General features: G+C 35.7%; 1 long non-coding RNA gene across 1 annotated transcript; it reads left to right on the top strand.

Moving 5' to 3' along the window:
- The first annotated feature begins 193 nt into the window (after positions 1 to 193).
- Positions 194 to 23,508, top strand: LOC123667081. Its single transcript, XR_006745382.1, has 3 exons — positions 194 to 804; positions 4,806 to 4,811; positions 23,479 to 23,508. It is a non-coding gene; the product is annotated as an uncharacterized LOC123667081 (long non-coding RNA).
- The last annotated feature ends 3,270 nt before the right edge of the window (positions 23,509 to 26,778 follow it).

Genomic DNA, 26,778 nt, shown 5'->3' with positions numbered 1-26,778 from the left:
TCGTACTCCCGCGGGTCTCACTTCAATTTTCTGTAAGTTCTATTTAACTACAAACGAAAGTTTTTTCACTACATACCTCTTTGGAGGTCCCTCAATGATTTGTGACGTTTGTAGTAATCGTAAAGACCAACCATATGTAATGGCTCACACGGAACATGTAGAAATCGATATTTTCGTACTTCCGCGGCTGTCTCTTCAATTTTCTTTAATTTTTACTCAACTACAAACGAAAATCTTTTCACTCAAACCTCTATAGAGGTCCCTCAATCATTTTAGACGTATGCAGTAATTGTGAAGACCATCCATCGGTAACTGGCTCGCACTGAATCACTGGTTTTCTTACTTTCACTGCATTTGATACTGTTATATATTACGAGTATGTCATATTAATTTATCACAAACTAAAAAAGTGATGACTATAAATCGCTACGGAAATTATCGTTCAATTAACCTGTAATTGTAATTATTGAGGCTTTCAAATCTATTTTATAGAGGTAAAATTCATGACGATAATTGCTCGCAATTTATTATTTTTTATATTTTTAATTATTTTTTTTCTAGCTTACTAAAAAACAAAACAAAATGCACTACAATCATCTATCAACGTTCCTCTATAAGAATCGAAGAAAAAAATTTTTTATTTTAAATGTGGGGGGATGCAATATTTTTTGGTGCCAAAAAAATTTTTTTTGTACAACTACAAAAAAAGTTGTTGTCACTACTATCAACTACTAACCAATATCTATTAAATGAATCCAAAAAAAAACATTTTTTCCAAAGTCGGGTGCCAAGTTCACACAGCCGGTATTGTAGTAGACATTCACTAGTGACGCACCTGCTATAGCAGGCGAAGGCTATAGCCGGTGCGTCCTATTTGATTGTAATACACTATTTGACAGTGACGGAAAGGCTATAGCAGGCGAAGGCTATAGCCGGTGTGCCCTATTTGATTGTAATAAACTATTTGACAGTGACAGAACGGCTATAGCAGGTGAAGGCTATAGCCGGTGCGTCCTATCTCTATAATTATATACTTTTTTCAAGTGACGGAACAACTATAGCAGACGAAGGCTATAGCCGTTGCGTCCTATATGCATAGTTATTATATCGTTACTAGTGACGGAACGGCTAAAGCAGGTAAAGGCTATAGCCGTTATGATTTTATTTAAATACTTAGTACTTTTCACTAGTGACGGTGCGGGTACAGCATTTCATACAATAATGAAGTGTAAAAGTGGCGTTGCAAAATCGGCCCTAGTGTCCGCGAACGTGTTAAGTGACAAATAAATTAAATTTAACTCGTTAATCATTAAATATATAACATTTAATTGGGAACTCACGATCGTGCGCAGGTAAGACCCAGAGCTCACGATCATGATATGCACCTGTAAGAACTCTGGTTAAAAACAGACTTTTTTACCATTTTCTCATTACTCACATTACCAGATACTACAAAAATCATAAAAATTAAAAAAAAAGATGAGGTCTTATTGAGAACACCTTCTGAAACGGTTATTATTCAGTCATCGAGTTTCGATTTTACAGCACAAAATAATGAAGATAAGATTTCTAGCATTAATACAATATCAAGTGTTAATACGCCATCTCCTTATGTTGACAATGAGAATATTCAAAGAAAGAGACGTAAAAGGCAAGCGAATTCACAATTATGGCGAAGAAATATTACGAAATTACTCAGAAATAGTGGTCAAGCATATTCTTCCATGTCAAAAACGAAGAAGAAGATAGCTGAAAAGAAGATGGGAGTTGTGTGTTCTGAAAAATGTAAGTTGCAATGTTACACGAAATTCACAAATCAAGAAAGACTTTATATTTTCAGCCAAAGTAAGACCAATGCGAGGACTGTACTTCTTTTAATAATTCTGAGGATAAAACTGCATTACAAGACAATCACAAAGAACATTTACTGGAAAAGTCTCTTTCAAGAGCAGAAAAGAATAAAGACAAAGAAAATGCAAGCAATAATTTTAAAGTGGCAGTATACGATTTACAGGCAGTAATGCCCTGTCCACGCGGAGATGTATCTTGTTTCTACTACATTTCCAAAATAAATTTATATTTTACTATTACGGAGCTGGGCTCTAAAAATACAACTTGTTTTGTATGGTACGAAGGAGAAGGAGCTCGGGGTGTAAATGAGATAGGATCATGTGTGTTTATGTATTTGTGTAATTTAAATTAAAAAGCTATTGAGGAATTCGACTTAGTATTTTATAGCGATAATTGCTGTGGATAGTAGAAAAACAAATTTATGGTTGCAATGTATCAATATGGCATAAATATCTTGCCAAATTTGAGAAGTATTACTCACAAGTTTCTGATAAAAGGACACACAGAGAATGAAGGCGGTGCAGTTCATTCGACAATTCAAAAAAATATTTCAAGGGCCTTAAAATCTTCCCCTATTTATGTCCCCGAACAATATAATAAGCAAAAAAGACTGATTCACCCATTACTACTTGGTTAAAGAGCTCACGCATGAAAATTTTTATGATTTAAAACCTTTAGCTATTAAGTAAATATTTAGCTATTAAATGTTAGTAAAACAAAATTTCTTACATTTACTCCATCTACTCGTACGCTACCATCCCAGGATCAATGTGTTCTTAAAATCCATAGATGTAACCTATATCCACGAGATAGTTCCTGCACATGCCCAGCTCTGGAATATTCAATGTACACTAAATACCTGGGTGTGACAATAGATAGTACTAGTAGACTTGGAATCTTCATATTGCTAACGTTGCTTCCAAAATAAGAAAACTTATTTATATATTTAGGAGACTGAGAACATCTGCTAGCATGAAAACACTTTTTACTGTATATAATGCCCTGGTTAAATCGCTTCTCGGTTACTGCATTATTGTGTGGGGTAGTAGTTCCAAGACATCTATGCTACAGGTGGAGAGAGCAAATAGGGCTGTACTGAAGGTTCTGAGTGGTAAGCCGTTTAGATATTCTACTGATGACTTGTATGAGGAGTGCAAAGTTCTAACTCTTCGGCAGCTTTTTTTTCAGACAACTGTACTTCGTAAACATTGCAAAATAGGCTACAACGGGAATCTTACGAAGAGAAGAACCGACCTGGTTTGTACAGTAGAAAAGCACAGAACTAAGTTGGCGCAAAAGTATTTTTATATAAATAGCTCGAGAATTTATCTCTATTAATAGGTCATTAAAAATATATTCACTTACAAAAAGACAATGTAAAAATAAAGTTTTTAGTTGGCTCCAACAAGTCTTATAACGAAACGGAATTGTTGCTTAAGGCGGATATAAATTAAGTTTATATCAGTGTTACAGATGGAGAGACACAGACATACACATACACACACACACACACGCACACGCACACTCACCCGCACACGCACACGCGCACACGCACGCACGCACACGCACACACGCACGCACGCACACACACACACGGACGCACATACATACAATCACATGTACATTTTATTTTATTTAGTTAACTATTGTTTGCTCTGTATTACACTTCACGTCCAATTGTGTAATTAAATATAGATTCCTAGAGGGGAGAACCCTGTTATTCTGAGATACAGTTATCTTACTAGTTCAGATAACAGGTGCACTTTAATTGTGAACACATTGATATAACCTAATTGTAAAAGTGTGAATTGTACCTTTATTTTGTCACGAATAAAATACTTTTTTTTTTTTTTTTTTGGCTTCGATATCGATTGTAGATCACACCCCAGGTATTCTTTTAAAAAAATATTCAATGTACAGTTTTGACTTTTCTACCATTTTATTATATGTATATAGATACTCTTACATGTTAACGTCTAGTCTATTGTAATGACAAGTTCTGTGAGTTTGATAATTATAACAATTTAATGTGCCTATTATCATGAGTTTATAACACCAAAAGTCATCGGTGTACGCTAAGTTCGAACGCCCATACAAAAATTGGCCTTGTCATTTGTGGCACCAGACGGGACACATACACAAAGGATAGAGAGCCAGTGGAGGGGTCTGAAAAACATTTTAGACAAGCCCAGTATAAACAAGATTTTACTCATTGGCTCGGAGTATTCATGGAGGAGGGGATTTATATTCATCATTGAAGAGTTGATAAAAGCTCAAATCAAATAATATGTTTATTTAAAATAAATCTGGTTGTCTGTCTATCTATCTGTCTATTTGTTTGTTCCGGCTAATCTCTAAAACAACGAAAATCTAAACTTCCTTTATACCGTTAACTAGTATATGAGCAGGACAAAGAAATGCACATGGTAGGTACCATTCGAAAAAATAGTAGACAGTTGCCTAAAGAAGGTGTTACTGCTAAACTCAAAAAAGGCGAGTTTGCTGCAGCAGAGATCTTTGATGGAATAACTATGATGAAATGGAAGGACAAGCGTGACGATCCTCGAAGCATTCTGTAGAATTTCATGTCGTCCACAAACGTGGTAAAATTGTGTCAAAACCTGAAACAAAAAGTGTAGACAACAATAAGGCCAAAGGTACGGTTGATTTGGCTGATCAATTGGCTGCTTATTCAACACCTTTGAGAAAATCCCTCAAGTGGCAAAAGAAGCTTACCATTAATTTATTGCCCAATACTACATTGGTCAACGCCTACATTTTGTACCAAAAATACACAAGAAGATTTCTATGAGTGACTTTAGAAAAGATATCGTGAAATCTTTTTGTGTGCAGACAGATATTAAAGTCGGAAGACCTCTAAGAGGTTAAAACAAAAAATGTTAAAGAAAAAAGGAAAGAGTTCAATTGCTAGATCATGCTCTCAGTGTTACAAGAACATTGTGCAGAGTCAGGGAAGAAAACAGGCTAAAAGCAAGGTGAAAAAAGTGAAAACGTTCTGTGACGAATGCCCAAACAAACCATTTCTGTTTGAATTGTTTTAATAAAGCACATCGTTATGTTTAAAATGTTTTTATATTACATGCGAGTTATGCTATTTAATTTTCTAAGCTTATTATAGGGAAACTGTTGCAATTATCTCATTAATGCGATTTAAAACAAGAATGGTCTCATAACGATCTCATATTTCCGTGATTTTAAGATATTTGTATATTCATTATTAATAACAAATTTAATTTCATTAGATATTAATTAATACGTTTTGTATTACATTTCAGTAATAAACTAATCAAATAAGTAATTAGTTAGTCTATAGTTGTGCTGTAATAATTATGTTTGCTCGCATATGAAAAAAAAAACGATTTCAATTACATCGACAAGTAACTCAACGTAAGTAAGTAGACGAAAAAATTAACCAACGTACTAGTCGTCACTATGATTTTTGAGGGTTTCCCTCGTTTTCTCTAGGATACCATCATCAGATGCTGGTTTCCTTATCAGAGTTTTTGACTAGCCCGCGCAATTTGGAGTGAATTCCCGCCCGAGTCTGGGTGTAATAAATATATTTGTATTTATATATTTATATAAGTATGTATTATTTTTATGTATGTTTATAAAAAAAATAGTTATAACAGTTTGCTGTAACACAAGCTTTAAGGGCGGAGTTCACCGACTTTTAAAACGGCTGTTTATCAGTTAAACACCAGATTAAATAATTTTGAATGTTCACCATACGTTAACCAGTGTTTAGAGCCCTTAAACAGCCGATTACTGTAACCGAACTCTACAGCATTGTTTAACCGTCCATTAATGCCATATTTAGCCATCTGCTCAACAGATTCTGCTGTGACTTTACAACAGTTGCAACATTACGTTATTAGTAAGAGAATGATAAACATGCAGTCAGTGTTCAATTTCAATGTATTATCAGATAACTATCAAGACTTTAGGCCTTCTTGAAAATCTAGAAAAAAATCGTGTGGTGTCATGGGACACCAAGAAGGAACGAAGTTCCTTCGGATAGTACAGAAGCAACACCTTCGCCTATATATCTCGCCTATATATCTATTAGCAGTGTTGATTTTGATCTACTGGTAAGTGTGCTAAGTTCTCTTAACATATCTCCTTTGGCAGCGGACTGGTTTCGTAGTAACCAGCAAGGACGTCTACAGCGCATACAATTTGACGAAAGTTTTTCTGACTTGTGTGACGTCAAAGCCGGTGTTCCGCAGGGTGGTGTGCTGTCTCCTCTCCTGTTTTCTATTTTCATAAACTCTATTACTTTCAATTTAAATTCTCTCTACCACTTATATGCAGACGATCTCCAACTTTACCTATCTTCAAATCTTGAGAATCTTCCTAATACTATAGCTGCGATTAATTCGGATCTGGCTACTGTCTCCGAATGGTGTAAGCAATATGGTCTTACGGTTAACCCATCAAAAAGTCAAGTAATCCTGATCGGTAGTCAGAAAATTACTGCAAAAATTGACTATACAAATTTGCCTCTTATTTCTTTTGATGGTGTTAAACTACCTTTTCTGGACAAAGTGAAGAACCTTGGTATCTACTTCGATCAAGCATTATCCTGGACTCACCAAATTAGTGAAGTGAGTAGAAAAATGTTTGCCACCGCGGGGTCATTGAGACGTTTACGTAACTTTCTCCCCGTTCCAACCAAAATTGCGCTTGCGAATTCACTTATGCTTTCGATTTTGGACTACGCTGACGTATGCTATCTTAACCTCACTGAATATCAGTTAAATAAACTTGAGCGACTTCAAAATGTTGCGATTCGGTTCATATTTGGCTTGCGTAAATATGACCACATTTCGGAATTTCGTAAAAAACTGAACTGGTTACCCATTCGTCTTCGCCGAAATTCTCATATATTGTCTCTTCTGTACTGTGTACTATTTCATCCGTCAACACCTGTTTACCTAAAGGATAAGTTCGAATTCCTTGGTTCACATAGTGAAATTTTAAGGTCATCAGAAAACCTTAAGCTGCGTGTACCCCGTCACAGAACAAACTTTTATAAAAACTCCTTTGCTGTGCAAGCTGTTTTGCTATGGAACGACTTACCCGTGGCCATAAGACGAGCTCAAAGTTTGTTTCTGTTTAAGAAGCATTTGAAAGCATATTACCTCAGTCTATAATTATTTTAAACTCACTACATTCAATTGATAAAAGATCATTAAATTTGCCATGAATCTATATATTATACGATTACTGTATTTATATATTAGTGTGTATGTAAATGTTTTTATTTATTTATTTTTTTTATTGCGTACGTATGTGTATAATGTATATGCATATATAATTGTTATATATTCTATTTTTATTTTTTATTTTTTCTTTTACTTATTTAAATCTGTTTACCACCTGCCCATCTGAAAAGCAATATCCCTTTCATTATCAGGTTGTCTGGAAGAGATTGCTTTTTAGCAATAAGATCGCCTGGTTGTACAATTTGTTACTATAATTGCTTGTAATTTTAATTTTGTTCTTTATTTAAATGTGCAATAAAGTATATTATTATTATTATTATTATTATATCTCGTGGCCTCCGCGATCACCAGATTTGACACCCATGGACTTTTTCCTATGGGGATACCTTAAGAGCAAAGTTTACGTCAATACTCCGAGGAATATCGCCGAGCTAAAACAAAATATCCAACGAGAAATACGCGAAATCGAGCAGGCTGTGCTTAGACGCGTTATGCAAAATGCGATGAATCGATTCCGTGAGAGCGTGCCACGAAATGGAAGACATCTGGAAGATGTAATCTTTAAAAAATAAAATCTGCATTATAGTTGAATAATTTTCAATAAAAATGTTTTCACAAAAATATGCAAATTGACTTATTTCATTTCAAAATCCTAACTGCCGTGAGACACCCGGTATATGACGAAAATGGGCACAAACTAAATAGAAAAAAAAAATAGATGAATTAAGAATTGGTCATTTAAAAAAAAATAAAAATTGTATCAGAAACAATATACGAGATTACTAAGGTCATAGAAAATTTGAGTCAAATTTATTTCATATTAGTAAACTTATTTCTGTCACTCCTTAAGAAAATGGTGGCGAAATATCAGAAGAAATCTCCTTATCCCTTTCAGACCTGGTGTACACAATTGTACACATATAATATAAAAATATTTTTAAGTATTAATTTCACATTATTTGCAACTAAAAACGGTTGTGTTCATTAGTTCACATAATAAACTACCGAAAACGATACTTCCAACGCCATCTCTTGTCGCTTAATGACAATTTTTGGCAAGTTATGACCAGTAGCCGACCGAAGTTTGCATTGTGCAGGTAAGTTCATTATTTTATTTCTAAAAAGTAGAAAATATCAAATCATATGTAATGAAATATTTATGGGTCGATGTGTTATATTGTTGTCGTCATATTTTACATACATGTTGTTGGTTTTAGTTTATTTTTGTCCAAATTTTCGTCATTTTTATATTTGTACACAAATGTACACATCAGGCGCATACGATGTATTTCTGATTTATTGTTGTACATCGTAGGTATTACTAAAATAAATTATAATTGTTATTGAATTGTGTAATTTTGTTGCTTTTGATGTTACAAATTGTGTTAATACTATTTTCAGATAAGAAATTACCAACATGTTTTCGCGCGACGCTATTAGAGCACTAGAAGAAGGTTGCATTTCTGATTTAGAATTATCTTCTGATGACGAAGGACCAGTTGGATCCGCGTCTGAACGGGAGCTACGATGTGTCCGAGTGGGAGCAGATGTCATCAGCCGGAACCAAATAGAAATATTCCCCCCAGCTCCAATGACGATTGATGATGAAGACGCTGGCTCATCGTGGGTTGAAATGAGTGATAACTTTTTACCAGAAGTGCCTTCCGCCTCTGAAGATACGCTTTTACAGAATATTACGCCGAAGCATAGTATTAGGTGGAACCACAAGGAAATAGTAAACACAATTTTACCAGCTTGGTTTCCACCCATTGCTATTGATCCCAGAGTTGAAAGCCCAGTAGATTATTATAGCAGATACGTGCCTAAACAATTATTTCAGGTTATGGCTGAAATGACAAACTTATACGCTACATATTCTAATAAAGTAAGGTTTAAACCTACTACTGCCAAGGAAATAGAAATATTGTTTGGATTGCATTTGGCCACTGGAATATTTGGGTACCCGAGTTTGAAAATGTATTGGGAAACAAATATCAACATTCCCTTGTTGAATTGGATACGGTGCAGCTGTAGTCCTTCATCTTACAAAGAGAATTGGAGAAAGCAAAGGTCACCAGCTATACTTCGACAATTATTTTTCGTCCTACCATCTGCTACAAATTTTAAAACAGAGAGGAATTATGGCTGCTGGCACCATCCGATTCATCAGATTTGTAAAGCCATCATTGCTAAGCGACAAAGAAATGAACAAAAAACCGCGAGGCTTTGCTCAAGAAATGACTAGCTATGATGAAGATGTAACTGTGGTCAAATGGTTGAATAATAATATTACCCATTTAGCATCTAATTTTGTTGGAATTGGTGAAAAAGATTTAGTGAAAAGGTAGAGTAAAAAAGATAAGCACTTTATTGAAGTGGAACGTCCCGAAGTTGTAAGGAAGTACAATCATGCGATGGGAGTAGATTTGCTAGATCAACTCATGAGTTACTATAGGACGTTTATAAAATCCAAAAAATGGACCTTACGCATGATATTCCATGCATCAGATTTAGCAGTAGTTCAAGCATACCGTGAATACCAAGTCGATAACGAGGCGTTTAGCATACCTCAAAATAAACAACTGACATTGCTTCACTTTCGGCGTCGGTTGGCTGAAAGTCTGGTATTGCAAAATAAAATTTCGATGGGTAAAAGAGGCCGTCCAAGTGGCAGTAGCCCAACTCTTCAAATTGTACCTAGGAGACCAGGAGAGACACGCCCAGAAGCTGAAATAGCTCGAGACGGTTTTGGGTATTTTCCTGCACACGATGAGGGGCTTGGGACACGGTGTAAAATGATGGGATGCAAGGGTAGAACCCGAATCAAATGCATAAAATGCAAGGTTCACTTATGCCTAACTAAGGATAAGAATTGCTTCATAACATTTCATACACAGGATGCTATATTGATGCCTTTGATTTTAATTTTAATTTAGACTGATTTAAGTGCAATTTGTTAAATCTACCCAAAGAAAAAGCCATTTTTTGTTAATTTTTATAAAGAGAATACTATTATTTATTATTTGTTATTTCATATTGCGTATTTCCTAATAAAAAGTTATAAAATAAATGTTTTTATCATTATAGATAAACATCCTTTAACACTAATATTTTCATTACTTTGGACGGATGTGTACACTTGTACACAAAAAGAAAAAGCTGTTTTTCTTGAAAAGCTTGTAATCAGGATTTATTTATTTTTCCTTAGACCTATTTACAATAGCCAATAGTTGCAGGCATTTTTTTTTCAGATCGATTGGCGAAAATAAAAAAAAAATCAGGTCTGAAAGGGTTAAGCTTCTTTTATAGCAGTAATGATATGTTTTGTTTATAAAAAGATTTTGAAAACTGAATTGTATATAGGACTCAATAATAAAAGAATAACTTTATTTTAATTTAAATAATGTAAAGGAATTGGTAAAATAACTTTGAATGTCATTTCTTTGTTTTTGCAGGTAGGTTTCATTTTGGGGTGAATGTCGGTGACCTCCTCGTGGTGCACCCTGGGCAACGGGGCGGGCAGCAGTATCACAATCGCGGCACTGCTGCCCGTCGCGGCTGACGACCGACGTCTGGGGATGCATTCCGGCGCTCTACATTAGAGTTGTCCCGGGAGTGCATCAGGTGGCACAGCACTCGCGCACTGTGTCACCACGGGGGGGTGGATGGGTTCGGCGTGCGCTTACCCCGCCGTCGGACAGAGTGGGCAGGAGTCCTGTTCGCTCACCGTCCTTTTCTCGTAATCCCGTTTCGTGGTATCGTGGTCATGTCTCGTGGCCACGTACGGGACCGAGGGTCTTGCCTTAACCGGCCGGACCGCGAGGAAGAAAACCTCTATAAAAAATTACCCCGAATCCCAAGCGGCGACGCAGCGCGAGGGGATGCATGGCTGATGGGAAGTTCAGTCTCTACTGCGATACTCTGCTCTGCAGCCCCACCGAGGCCAGAGTGGGGTTACGCAAGGCTTGCCCAGGTACAGGGGGTGTTACCTCGGGTGGACCACCCTTTCCTCCATACTCGTGGGAACAAAATGGATACAAACAAAATATATTCTGATAGTGATGTAGTGGAGAACGCGTCGGAGGGGCAGACTGCTTTCGATTCTGATGACAGTCTGCCGATTAGTAGGAGAGCCCGATCTGTCGGGAAACGGCCCCGACTACACTTGGCCTCGTTGTCGCCAACATCGGACGACGAGAGTCATCTGCCGCTGACTGCGCTAGCACGCAAGCGCAGAAGCCAAAGAGAAGCGGCCTCGCGCGAGAAAGCGCTTGAGGCAGAGGTTTTGGAGGCGGAGGAAGGACGCCGGGCAATGGGTGTGGATGTAGGCGACGTCCGCACTGTCGAAGCCTTGGGCGTGCAAGTCGCGAAGGACGTCGACATGATTTTAAAAGTGGCGACGAGATCGACGAACCTCAGGGGGACCTTCGTAAAGGCCTTGAAGAACGCGGCCTCTTCGATCAGCATTGCGGTGGAGGCGCTTAAAGAGCGTACCTCCTCAGACGAGGTCCGCAAACTCCAAGCGGAGAACACTCGGCTGAGGAGGGACGTTGAAGATTTGAAGCTACAAATGGCGGAACTGGTCAAAGATCGGCCCTTGCGAACTATCTCTGGCCCAGCGCAGGAGAGCGAGACAGATAGAGAGGAACGAATGCGTACGTTCTTGCTCTCTTCGTTCAAGCAGATGCTTGACACCCGCCTCGCAGGCATCGAGGAGAGGCTGCCGCCGGCTAAGACAGCCCGTCTACCGCTGGCAGCAGACACCCCAGAAAGTACGCTGCAGCCGCCACCACCAGCAAAGAAGAAAAAGGTGGCACGTAAGGCAAAAGCCGCCACGGTCTCCACGCCCCCTGCGACGGCTGCTGGCGATACGACGGTGACCCGACCTCGTGACGACGAATGGGTCACCGTTGCTAAAAAGAAGAAGGGCAAGGACAAACCTCCTGCGTCGGGTGCCGCTGCTGCGAAGCCACCGCAGCAGCGAAAGAAGACAAAGAAGAAGGCGAAATCTCGTCCTCCCAGGTTGGTGGCCCCCCATAGACCCGCAGTACTTATTACACTGGAGCCAGAAGCAGAGGAACAGGGGGTCATCTACAGCCACTTACTCAAGCGGGCTGCGGTAACGCTAACTTTGGCTGACCTGGGAATAAGCGAAGGATTGAACATGCGCACTGCCGCAACCGGAGCTAGACTATTGGAGCTGGCGAAAGGCCAGACTTCGGAAGCGGCACAGCGTCTGGCGCAGGAGCTCGACCGCGTCCTCGAAGGCACGGCGAGTCATCCAGCCCATGAAGCTCGCAAGTCTTCGAGTTTCTGGACTGGATGACTCCGTCACTAAACAAATGGTGGCAGAGGCGGCAGCCAAGGCCACCAAATGCGACGTCGGCGTCATCAAAACCGGCGAAGTAACGACTGGACCAGGAGGGATGGGCGCCTCAATATTAAGGTGTCCGATCCCTGCCGCGAAGGCTCTGGCACAGGCCGGCAGACTAATTGTCGGCTGGAGCTCTGCCAGAGTCACACTGCTGAAGCAGCGCCCGTTGCACTGCTTCAAATGTATGGGCATAGGGCACACCCCGCCCAACATGTCCCTTCACGGTGGACCGGAGTGGTTTGTGCTACCGGTGCGGTAAGGAGGGGCATATTGCCAAAAACTGCACCGGGGCTCCGAGTTGTGCTGTATGCATCAGCGCCGGAAAACCGGCGGCGCATATAATGTCGGGTTTGTCGCCCCCCAAAGGTCCGGCGAATGGTGGAGGGACAAGTATTTTAAATAAAATTACAGGTCCAGCAGCTAGATTAATAAATGCCAGTGGCATACCAGAGAATTAGCAGGGCATAAAAAATGCACTTATTAATAACTTCGCCGATCATCGTGATGAGAAGCGCTCTATAGCGACCTTTCGATGCAGACCCAAGGATCCAGCACACCACAGGAATTTTATGAGAGGTGTCCAAACTATTTTAGCACGATTATGACCTATATATCATTACATGAAAGTGTCCCTACAACTGTTATAGCTAAGTTAAGCTTATTTGCGAGGTCTTAAAGAACCCCTAGGTTATAGAATTAAATGCATGCGACCGGAATCAATGGAGAAGGCTTTAGAATATAGACAGGAGGAATTAAATACTTTATATATGCAACAGAGAAATGATAGTGGTCATTCAAACAAAAAAGAAATTAATAATGTAAATCAGAATAATCATAATCATTATCTACCGCTTAACAATTTTGTATCTAAACCATTCAATTTCCCGATAAAACCATCTAATTTAAATATGCCATATGATAATTATAATTTTCAAGGTTTTAAACCAAATCCACCCCAAACGCAGCAGCAACGCGGTCTCACCTATATGCCTCCGAATTATAGCCCCCAGAGTAATGTTTAGATTAAATAGACCTTACCAGCAGCAGCATTTTAATCATTTTAATAACCAGCCACGTCCAATGAGCAGCGTCAGCTCTTTTATTCCAAAAGTCTTACCACCAACCCTTAGTGGGCATGACTGGCGTAAATCAGGTAACCCACCATCGACAAACTATTCAAAAGCACGCGAAGTAAATTACAATGAGTTTGACTATGACGATAACGACATATATGACTATGACCATAATGACTATTCAAATTACGATTCAAACTATTTTATATACGAACAAACCGACCTACCTTACCTTATGATAATTATCAGCCTTGTCCAGAGTCAGTGTCAGTGGAGGAAATTCAAAATCTACAAAGTGCTGATAACGTAAATTTTCAGAAGGACCGGAAATCAGAAAAGCCAAATTACTCGCAATGCTAAAATACCTATTCACGTGTATGACTGACGTAATGCGAATATGTATGAAGAAATTATCCCAGCTAACTCATCGAAATTAGTTAAAAAACCAATAAATAGTTAAAATGGCGATGTTTTAATTGAAAATTTGACTAGCCCGTTGGCGCAGTTTGCAGTGACCCTGCTTTCTGCTCCGAGGGTTGTGGGTTCGATTCCCACCCCGAGTATTATTTATAAGTATGTTTATCGAAAAAAAAAATATATGTAGCTATATACCAGTCGGCTGTTACGTATAACACAAGCATTAAGTTGCTTACTTTAGGAACAGACGACCGTGTGTGTATTGTGTAAATATTTATTTATTATTATTATTATTATTATTTAATATAAGTTAATTTGTAATTGCCATATTTCCGAATGTTTAACAAAAGTAATTAATTATCGTGGATGGGTCGAAATAACCAATCCCACGCATAACGATATTATATTCTCGATGGATAGACCGATAGAAGCAGAATTATTTAATATTGGAAGTTCCGATATTGAAATTTTATCCAAACGCACGAAAGAAGTAATTTCTCGTTTTTAGAACCCAGCATTTAAATCCAGAAGAATGTGCTAACTTAATTAATTTATGCGATAACTACGCAGATATATTTTGCCTCGAAGGTGAACCATTAAGATTCACCAACAAGATAAAACAAAATTCGAACTACAGATGAAATTCCGTTACACACAAAAACTTATAGATATCCCTATGTCCATCGGCAAGAAGTAAGAGACCAAATTCAGAACATGCTGGATCAAAATATCAGTCATCCGATTCAGCTTGGAGCTCACCAATCTGGGTAGAACCTAAGAAAGCAGATGCTTCAGGTAAAGTCAAGTAGCGTCTGGTCGTAGATTTTAGGAAAGTTGATGAAAAAACATAGATGATAAATACCCCATTACCAAACATAACCGAGGTACTAGACAAACTTAGGAAATGTCAATACTTCACAAACTCTCGATTTAGCTAGTGGCTTTTATCAAGTTGAAATGGATCCCCACGATATTCATAAAACCACGTTCAATGTAGAAAACGGGCATTACGAATTTTAGCGTATGCCTATGGGGTTAAAGAACTCTCCTTTGACTTTTCAACGTGTCATGGACAATGTTCTAAAAGATCTACAGAACCAAGTATGTCTCGTGTATTTGGATTTTATAGTCTTTAGTACCTCCCTTCAGAAGCATATAGAAAATTTAGATTTTTTTTAAAAAAAATCTCTTTTTTTTAAAAAATCTCTCCCAGAATTACACAATAAAACGAGTTCTCTTTTCAAACCCCATATTTCATACCTTAGAAACAAGCTTACTGGTGTTTTAAATCAATGAGAGACATTTGTGTCGAACCGTGCTAAAAGAGGTCTTTAAATTTTCTTGGCACAGCGATCAAAAGTGTCACTGATAACCTAGATTACACTGACGCTATTCATTATAACGAAGCTATTAAAAATCTGTAGCAAAATGAAAATATTTTAGTTATTGAATTAAATAGTCACATAAGTCTATCTAAAAATTAGACCATTCAATATACTAAAATCATAAATACTATCATAAGTAATCAGGATAGAATGATGGCTATAATGAATAAAATTAGTCAAAGCGATGCGAAGCATGACCTTGATCTAATGAAATATGCTAATCTTGCTCAAAGACTACCGATATTGAGTGACAATGTAAATTATATTTCACAGGAGATAATTAAATTACAGAATATTCTAGCATTTGTTAAAACTTCCACTTTACATCATTCGGCTTTAGATCAAACCATCTTACGCTCTATTATAGATAAGCTGTCATTATTCGGCAGCGAGCATTTAATTAATTTAGACATAAGAGAATACTATGACATAATTAAGGTAGGATCATTTTATGTAGGTCATGAGATAGTTTTAGTTTCTAAATTTCCAATAGTTATATCTTATAATGTATAATTTATATAAGTTATCTATGGTTCCCAATAAATACCATCAGGTCCTACCACCCCAACTTTCACTTTCCTAGTTATCCATGAGAAAAAATTCAGGTACAGAGGCTGGATGCCCGAAGGCCAGCAAGTGGCATATATGTATAGAAAAGTCGAACCGTCTTAATCAATCAGAGGACTGCATACAACAACTTATAACAATGCAGGAGCGCAGCCCCTTTGAGTCTATGACTGTCACTTTGAGCCATGCAGCATACGAAGAATTGGATGAAAAACATTACACAGTCAGTTTTCCTGAATCAACAAAGGTCCACTTGTTCTGCGAGCGCCACTCCTATGAAACTCTTCACGGCAGCTATCTGGTCATAATCCCTAAGCAATGTTATATGGAGACATCACAATTCACATTTCTAAATCCAAGGATCGCTTAAAAGGAGAGGTGCTGAAATTATTGAATATGCCTAATTACACCACTGCCAATCAAAGTTTACAGACTGCACTCACCCTTAACTCAGTAAACTTAAAAAACCTTCAAGAAGTTAATACTAGAATCTCTATGCAGTAACCTATAAAGTTAAAAACCGAAGAAAACTATCTATAACACTGCGATACCTATATATGTAACCATACTATTAAGTACATGCGCACTTCTAAATGTATACTATTGGAACAGCGAACCAGACCACCAGCTAAGACAACAAAAGAAAATGAAGAAAATAATTCAGAACTGCAAGCTGTCTACACTGTCCCAGGTACCAGAAGGGTGGATCCTGATAATCTTCCAACGCAGTTTACGACATCAGTCTTCAACAGTCGCTGTTCTATGGGGGGAGGTGTTACACTAGCCTATCACCATGGTATCAGTGTGCCTCCGACTTTACTTCATATGAAGACAAATAAAACAATATATTTTAATATAAAAAAACTTAGGTGTTCTCACAGCCTTATTTCACTGTGCGGCACACATGCAAGATTTCAACATCATTTCAGTCGAAGATGGCAGACAACGGAAGGCAACCACTGCAGACCAATAAAGCGATAGCCCCACCATGGAATCCTTTCTTCAACTTCGTTATATTTAATCATTATTTTCTTAACATCAGTAGGTAATCACCTCTTTTTAGTTATAAGTTTAATTGTAATTTAAATTAATAAAGTATTATAAGTAAATTGCTTTTTTTGACATCTGCGACTGCAACAATCATAACTAAATACAAAATAATAATAATACAGACAACTTAAGAATCTGTAGTGCAAAAGAGTCTTATGGCTAGATAGTTATTTCTTCCAGACAACCCGAAATAGGATTAAGTATTATTTATTTGAGAGATTGGGTAGGTGGTCCAGTTATGTTATAATAAACTTACATATACAAATATCTACATGTTATTACTTATACCTATGTTTAGTACGACTTTTTTACGATTGTTATTTAATATTAGATGTCGATTTATAGATAATTATTATATTTGACATTGAGTTTTTGTAACTTAGTAGATATGCGAATTATAATAGTTAGCCCATATCAGTAATGTAACTTAGAGGAATTACTGTGATGAACACTCAGCTATCTTTCTTTCTTTTCTTGGTTTTCTTTGATGATTATTGAAAAGTACCTTATTATTTCTAAAATAAAACATTTAAGCACACCGAGTTTTACTATAGGGTTAATAATATTTAACATTTAGTAACTCAATGGATTAATAATTCACAACAAAGCAAAGGAAAATTCAATGATTTCATAAAGTATTGATTAATTTATAATTTTCTTGCCTTTTTACGTACTCTCGTTGTCAACACATCAAACTTAGTTATTTTATCCTCACAAATATGAACTTTTTTTTAAACGAACCTTTTTGTAACATGGACAACAAAATAAAAAATTGCCCAAATAATAATTGTGACTTCGGTCAGGCCCTTAAAATTTATATTATTAATTTTTTTTTATACCTTAAGACTTCCAACTATATTTATGACATATTTCTATTTGCAATTGTGAATCTGAGTTGCATTTTAACATTATACAGGAAAAACAGGACCTAATATTATACTTTCTGCTGTAAAAGTATATACATAGGTTATGTGCAGGATATACTTTACTTTTTGAAACCGGCCCTTCACATTGCAACAAACAATACTTTTCTCATCAGTGATATATAACATCTACACACAAACTATATAAATATTGAGAATTGGCTTCAAATGGACACTTCAATAATCATTTTACTAAATAAAATGATATTGCTTCAAATGTATTAATTATAAGTGAGGCCAACTATTCGGAATGTGCATTCTACAGACGAGAATCGGCAAAAAACTAAACTAATTACTTTAAAGGAAGCAGTCAATCACTATAAATTTAGTCGCCCTGCATTAATACGAGAAACCTTAGTAGAGACAATATACCCATACAAACAAATGAAGTAAATACCATTATGGAAAATACCTAAGGAACTGGAGACATAAAATTCAAAGTTGACCTTTCGCGTTTTCGAAACTTCTAGAAACTATTCTATAACACAAAGCCATCACGTAGAATAGTAGGTATCATATTTAGCCCTGAACAAAATTAATAGATTGACTTTTTTATATAACATAGTTAGAATACGAAAACGTAAAAGAATCCTTAATTACGAGGTTAAAGAATTTGTTGTTTCACAAAAAAGAAATTACCAAAATTCCATTACACCTTCAACCGATTGTACCCTAGATAATACATATATATTGGACACACAACTAAAAATTATTAAACACTTTATTTAAGTGACTTCATTAAATTATAATAATATTTAATAATTTGTTTCATAAAACTCCAGAGAGTATATAAAGGTATTATTAAGCGGTAAGCGCAACTTATTACTTTTGGCCAGTGTTGCCAACAACATTGATATTTTTACGATTTCGCAAACTATGATACCTGTCACCTGATTTAAATTTTGAATTGCTGTTATAATATATTACGAATAAACTTACATAACTTTACACCCATTTCGTGGACAATTAATTTTTTAAGGTCGTATTATAGAAGAGTTGAAAAAATAACATCACGTAATTAATGGACGATCCTTTGTGGTGTTAGCCTATAATTAAATAAATAAATAAATAAATATTTACACAATACACACACGGTCGTCTGTTCCCAAAGTAAGCAACTTAATGCTTGTGTTATAGGTTATAGCCGACTGGTATATAGCTACATTTTTTTTTTTTTTCGATAAATATACTTGTAAATAATACATATATAAATATATAAATAAATATTTATATTACACCCAGACTCGGGGTGGGAATCGAACCCACAACCCTCGGAGCAGAAAGCAGGGTCACTACAAACTGCGCCAACGGGCTAGTCAAATTAGTTATTACATTTATACATATATGGATATATTTTTCTATGTCAAATTTTTAATATTTTGTGTAAAAAACTTTGTTTCCCCCAAATAAATATATAGTTAAAAACAAGAGGTACGTACTAGTTTGAGCTCGAGATTGCTTTTTAATGGTAAAATAAATATCGCAGCTACTGTAGTAAATAAAATTGGAGTGTCTGTTTGTAATATTAAAATAACAGCTTTTTACTAAATGCATACGTGTGTATTCACGGTACATATATCAAAATAACATTTTTTACAATTTTTGTAGTAGTATAGTATTTAAATACTTAAGTGAATTATTTTTAAGGCAAATCGTGGGTTTTCAGCGCAATCAATATTACTAATATTAAAACACTTTCTTAAGTATGAAATTTATTTCCAAAATTAATTTAATGCCGACGGTAAGTGTTTAAAGTTCACAATTCTCCGTTTTTCGGGGACTTTTCTTAGGAACTTCAAGGACTTCATGGAAAGCGTGAATGACCTTCTGTCGATATTATTTTCGAAGGTAACATGCAACGGATCCCCGAAGACGCCATTTGAAAAATCTTCCAAAAAAAAAAGAAACAATTCTTAAGCATAAAATATTATTGTCGTGTTAGATAGCCCATTCACCAAGGAAAGCTACTTTTTTTACTGAAATTAACGCGTGTAAACCGCGAGGCACAGCCTATAAATTTTTTTTCCGAAATCAAAAGAAATATGTACTTATTTATAAAATAAAAAACTTACAAAAAATAAAACTTAAACAAAAAACAATCCTTATCAACATCGTTGTAGTTTTCAATTACTTTTTAAACTAACGAATCAATAACAATCGTAAAAATTTATTATCATTACAGAAAAATTATTTTTTTCAACGGAATTAATTCTATAACATTATATTTTTATAATTTATTAAACAGAATAATTCTACAATTTTGTAACTTTTTAACAAATCGATTTATAATTTATCCGTCAAATAGCGTTATCCATCTGACAGCGCTATTCATCAGATAGCATCATCCAACAGGTAGAACTATCCGTCAAATAACGTTATCAGTCAGATAGTTCTATACCTTAGATACGCAATCTGATACCACTACCTCATCCCGTATATCATCTGATACCGTTAACCGTTAGACAGTGCTATCCTGCATATTTGATGCGCTCTTGCGTTATCAGTCAAGTTGCGTTTTTTATAATTATGTTTTTTTTATAGATAATTTTTCAAAAATGTTTTCTTTCAAACATAGCCAAAACAAAGCCGTGCGCGTATACGATTATTCACGTTTGATTTTTTTTATTACATCGACATATACATATTTAAAATTTATATTATAAAAAGTGTTACCCCCAAAAAGATATATCCGTCAAATAGCGTTATCAATCACACAGCTACCCGTCGAAATATTTACTTTCAAATAATATCTAATTAAACCGTGAACTCTTCAAAAATAATCTTTATTTTAATAAAAGCTGATTTCAAACCAGTTTATTTTCAAATTTTGTCGTAGGATGTTGTTGCTCTGAATTTTATCATAATTGTTTTGGCGCGTGCAATAGAGGGCGCTGTGAAGAAACTTGTCCACAGAATTCAAAAGATGACGCTTGTAGCGAACATTAAAATTAAGATGTCTAAATTATGTAGAATACAGGTAAGGATTGTTGAAAAATGTGTAAGAGGGGTAAGTGTAAAAAATAACATTTCCAGGATGACGGTAGTGAAAGAAAACGTAAGAAAAGTATTTAAATAAATAAAAAAATCTCTATAGCGATTGGAGCTGACAGTAGGGAATATCTTGCTCTGGTCCTTCTCCAACATGGGGAAAGAGGCCCAGCATACAAAGGGATGTTTACATGAATCGTAACTTAAATGTAGAGTGGGATTTTTGTTTACATTTGCGTTAGAAACGTTACCATTTTTTACCATTCGACGGACACTTTCTCTTTGCCATAACTAGATCTTCGTCCTAATACTTACATAATGATATTATTCTTCAGCTACTTAGAATGGTGTATTTAGCACTTTGTCAGTCCATATTGAGCTATTGCATACTTGCGTGGGGTGGCTCTGCTAAGTCTAACTTAATACTGTTGGAAAGGGCGCAAAGAGCTGTTTTGAAAGTGTCATTGCGAAGGTCTCGACGGTACCCTACTTCTGAACTCTTCCGGGAAGCTCAAGTTCTGAGTGTCCGGAGGCTTTTTCTAATGCGTGCTGTCACATATGTCCACATGCAGAATTTGAGATCTTTAGATCGCGATGATATGATTCAAAAGCGAATTTATAAAATGTCTAAACCTCGCGTCAACACGGCGTTTGCAAAGAGATTTGCCAGATTTCTTCTACCGCACATATATAATAGATTATCGGGACTCTGTGATTTGAGGCAAAGCTCTATTAAAGAAGCTAAATCTCAGGTTCATAGGCTCTTGTTATCCTGGGATTACGACAAGTCGGAAGAAATACTTCGTGTTTAGGTAATTGTAGTGGACTGTAATTTTGCTTGCCGTCCGACCCCAAGAGACTAACTATTCGTAGGACTACTGATCCCTCTGACTCTTCTGCTCGAGCTCACTTTTCACACACACACACACACACACACACATACACACACACACACACACACACACACACACACACACACACACACACACAAATACACAAACACACACACAAACACACACACAAACACACACACACATACATACACACACGCGCACACACGCACACACACACGCGCGCGCGCGCGCACACACACACACATACACACACAAACACACTCAAATACACACATACTAACGATACACGTAACGTACACACTTCAAGATATAACGTACATACTGACTGACAACATTCAGTTTAAAGTTAGTCACAAGTTAGTAACATTGCAAATTATTTTTACTTGTAACTTTTGGATTGAGATTTCTGTAATTTAACTGTCAATCTCATTCCTACCAATATAGTTCTAGTTCTGGCTCATTATAGATACTCGTATGTTTTACCAATTCACGCGCAAATTAAATATATTCTATTGTAATTCAGTTATCAATAGTTAGTTCTAAATATACCTATTATCTTCTTAAGCCGCACTACGCCTGGTAATTATTTATTTGAGTTTTTGAATCCCACGACACAGGCATTGCCTAGTGTGGGATTCACTGTTCTTTTCGTGTAATGTGCATCTTTACAGTTAAATAAAATAAAAATAAATAAATTTAATGATCATATTTTATTTTAGCGGCGCTAATTTCTGCTCCGCGGGTTGCGAGTCCGATTCAAACCTGAGTCGGAGTGCAATACAGTAATAGTTGTATTTACATATTTATATAATATGTATTACTGTGTGGTTACGGCAATGATGAATATAGCCACCCCCTTTCTCCCGTGGGTGTCGTAAGAGGCGACTAAGGGATAACACAGTTCCACTACCACCTTGTAACTTAAAAAGCCGGCCGATGGCGGGATAACCATCCAACTAATGGCAATGAAATACACAGGCCGTAGACGGGCAGCAGCGTCTTTGGTGCGACAAAGTCAGCCCTGCGGTCACCAACCCGCCTGCCCAGCGTGGTGACTATGGGCAACACACATGAGTTCACACCATTTTTGACGTGAACTTGTGGAGGCTCATGTCCAGCAGTGGACTGTGATAGGCTGAAATAATGATGATGATGATATTTATTAATTTACCTAAAAAAATTACACATGTATTAAGTTACTTACCTTCGGAACAGACAAAGGTAGAACACGACCATATCTATATCAGTTGAGGAACGCTGCAGCAGACGTCGCGTCGTGAAGAGGCTTATTACACCAATTTCAGGAACGGGACGAAACCAGACTATTTCGTTAATTGGAACACTTAGTTGTAGAACACAACTGAGAACACTCAACACGAAACACTAATTTCTCACTTCAAATCTATTTATTCATCCACAATACACACTTTTAACTACATTGAAAACGTTCAAACTAATAACTTAGGGCCAGTTTTTAGATCCGTAGTTAACTGAACCAATGGTTAAAAAAAGTAACTAATAATTAAATATCCCGAAAATACGTTTCAACCATAAACCATACGCCACTTATCGAGTTGCGACGTTAACCGCACAATAATTGAACAATAACTTGATTGAACAAATGGTCATTATTATAGGACAATAATCGCGCCAATAGATTACAAAAAAAGCGACTGACCAATCAGAAAATTATTATTAACGATTCGGAAGATGGTATCACCATCTTTATGCTCTTCCGGCACTTCAGCAAATAACAATTATAGTAAGAACACTATTATGTAATGAAATTACAATCAATACAAAATTATAAAATTATTAGAAGCATAAATTTGAATGATAACAGTATATATTGGTTAACTATCCTACAAAACAGATAATAAAGATGGCGACTGACTAATCGTAAATTAATATTAACCAAGAATATTAAGTATTAACCATTCAGAAGATGATGTCGACGTGTCGATGATCTTTGTACCACTCCGGTATTAAATGAATAAACAAAAAGAGTAATATCAATACAACATCCAATATTTTAATAATTGTTAGAATTACATGCTGCACGACGGATGTATGTTATAAAAAAAATAAAATTGACAATAGAATTATACGGCAAAAAAAACTGCAAGGATTTTTATCATATATTTATTGTAACATAATATTTCATTCGAGAATTAAAATTTATATTTTACAACAATTTCATATTTTAAATAATCTTAATAGTTTGTTTTCTTAGTGTTTGGATAAGGGTGGCATTTAATTGCAAATAAAAAAAAATGTTCATTTTGTATTGAATAAATAAGTAATATATAATTGTATTGAATAAATAAGTAATATATAATTGTATTGTATAAATAAGTAATAATAAGAAAAAAATCCAAATTTCAATCAAAAATACTGATTGCATAGCAAATTATCATTATTTTACATAATGGCATGCATGTCAATGTCATATTAACTAATGCACAGTAAACTTATTGTTGTGCGTTTCCTTTTTTAAACTTATTGCATTTTTTTTTTTTTTTTTATAAAACAATAGTTAAAGTTTTTTATTTCATATTACAGTTTATCTTAGTGGAACATCATCATATTTAAAAAAAGCAGAAATCTAACGAGAATATGTCAATTTGCTGTTCAATCAGTACATTTGATTTGAAATTAGTTCATTTGTGTACCTACAACACAATTTTTTTTGTCTAAAGTATGAAAAAAACTATTTGTAATGTTAGTTTTGATAATCAATTGGTTCACTTGCTGTAAAATATATTTAACTGTTTGACGTATATTGATGGGTGATTAGTTATTTGATGTGCAATTAAAAATATCTCTGGAGAAACGGTGTACGCTTTACTTGAAGCATTTAATGACAGTTTTTTATAAGAAAGATTTGACGAAACGCGACGCGTCTTTACGGACATGCACTGGACTGGTTTCAACAGATCAAAGCTTATGGCCTATTTATCATTTTCATAGTCATGTCGTTAATCACGTAATACTTTTTAGCAATTTTTTAACCCCCTACTGAACCGTAGTGAAGTTGAAGTCTACCGTAGTTTTCAGAACATTATCTTTATATACAGGTATAATCTGACTAAAGTTTGAGAAAATTAAACATCGTGATACAAACTTCCACATAATATGTATACATTAATGTGTCGGTGTCATGTTTCCTTATCATGGTATCAAACTAGGGATATCCCCTTTCCGATCCAGTAGAAAGTTATGCGGTATAATAAATACAACGTAGGTCGACGAAAAAAGCGTCAAGTAAAAATGCATAATCAAATAAATTTAAATGAGACCAAATGACACACACCACCTTTCGATTAAAAGAAAATTTGTCGAAATCGCTCCACCCACGTTTTTAAGTGTTACGCATTTATCATTTTGCGAGATAGGGCAACTTTATTTGGATCCGCTAGTATGATATAATTTTTTCTTAATCCATCAAATACCAAGCTCAAATTATTATTATTATTTCAAATTAAAAACAAAACTTCGTAATACTTTAAAAATAATTATTTATTTGACCATTTATTTCATTTCGAAAAATAATTTTCAATTTTTTTTTTCAATTAAAAAGATAAGTACGTAAATTTATAGTTTGCGTAGAAACCAAAAAACTTAAGACAGTCATAATAAGACTTTTCATCAAAGAATTAAAATTAATATACAATAATAATAATAATAATATGAAATTAATTGTCTTTTGTGTAGTAATAAAATAGTTTTTTTTTATCATACATATGCTTATTTAAAACATCTTGACTGGATATATAAAAAAAAAAACAAAGAAAGAAACATTGTTTATGGCAACACAGTTTTTTTTTTATTCGACGGCCTCCTTAAAACAAAATTATTTATTTATATTTATATCTATACAAATAAAAATGTATGGCTAAAATGTATGTACGCTTATAATGTCCGAATGACAGCTAAATTTTTTGTTTATTATTGTTGGAGTGTCTCGGTATTGACGAGCAATTACTCTCAATCTCAAAGTCTTGTAATTATTTAGGCGCTTGTCACTTTTTAATTTAAATTCATATTTTATTATTATTTATAACCTTTGTTACACGTGGCTCGAAAAGGTTCGTTCATTATTAAAAAAGGCTTCAACTTAACCAGCAGCAAGTTATTTTAATTACTCTAATCAATCCTTCAATTATTTATAGAACAAGATATTTATAACAAATTAAATTCCATATGGTCAGATAGTATACAATAAATAATTCAATTAGTTTAAAATACAATTTTGTCCTTAGGACCCGTCATAATATCTCTAGCTATGAAATCAACACCACACATGAACAAAATAAGAACACAATCATACACACACATATATATAGGAAATGTTTCGGGCCTGTTACACCGTTTGCCGTTAAAGCTATATAACGTATAACGTTATCCAACAGATAAAAGTTTATGATAAAGATATTTATTCTCATTATTTTTGACCACCGAATTCCAACTGACGGGATATTTGTAAACACATTTGTAAAGCTAAAAATAGTTTATTCTTTGAGATGAATGAACACTAATGGCCTATTTTACTTCCAGCCGTTAAATTCCATTCGTATTGTATGTGCAGGATAAAATTTATCAAAAACTGGTGAAACAAGCCCTTAATAGTAACACAAAGTGGATATAAGCGAGAGGCGTTAAATTCAATCACATATCTACTGTATGTAGTAACATACTATATCTAAGCTATATACAAAGTATCCGTCAAATAGAAGCGTAACTTTACAGACGAGATAGGTTTACATCCCTTCAGCCTATCGCAGTCCACTGCTGGAAATAAGCCTCCCCAAGTTCGCGCTAAAAACGGCGTGAAATCATGTGTTTTGCCCATAGTTACCACGCTGGGCAGGCGGGTTGGTGACCGCAGGGCTGGCTCTGTCGCACCGAAGACGTTACTGCCCGTCTTCGGCCTGTGTATTTCAAAGCCAGCAGTCGGATGGCTATCCCGCCATCGGTCGGCTTTTTAAGTTCCAAGGTGGTAGTGGAACTCTGTTATATGTGATAGGTATACAACTGAATTTTAAAT

This window comes from Melitaea cinxia, chromosome 27 (assembly GCF_905220565.1).
Source record: "Melitaea cinxia chromosome 27, ilMelCinx1.1, whole genome shotgun sequence".
Classification (NCBI taxonomy): domain Eukaryota; kingdom Metazoa; phylum Arthropoda; class Insecta; order Lepidoptera; family Nymphalidae; genus Melitaea; species Melitaea cinxia.
The sequence above is the reverse complement of the archived record's forward strand: the minus strand, read 5'-3'. Positions and strand labels throughout refer to the sequence as shown.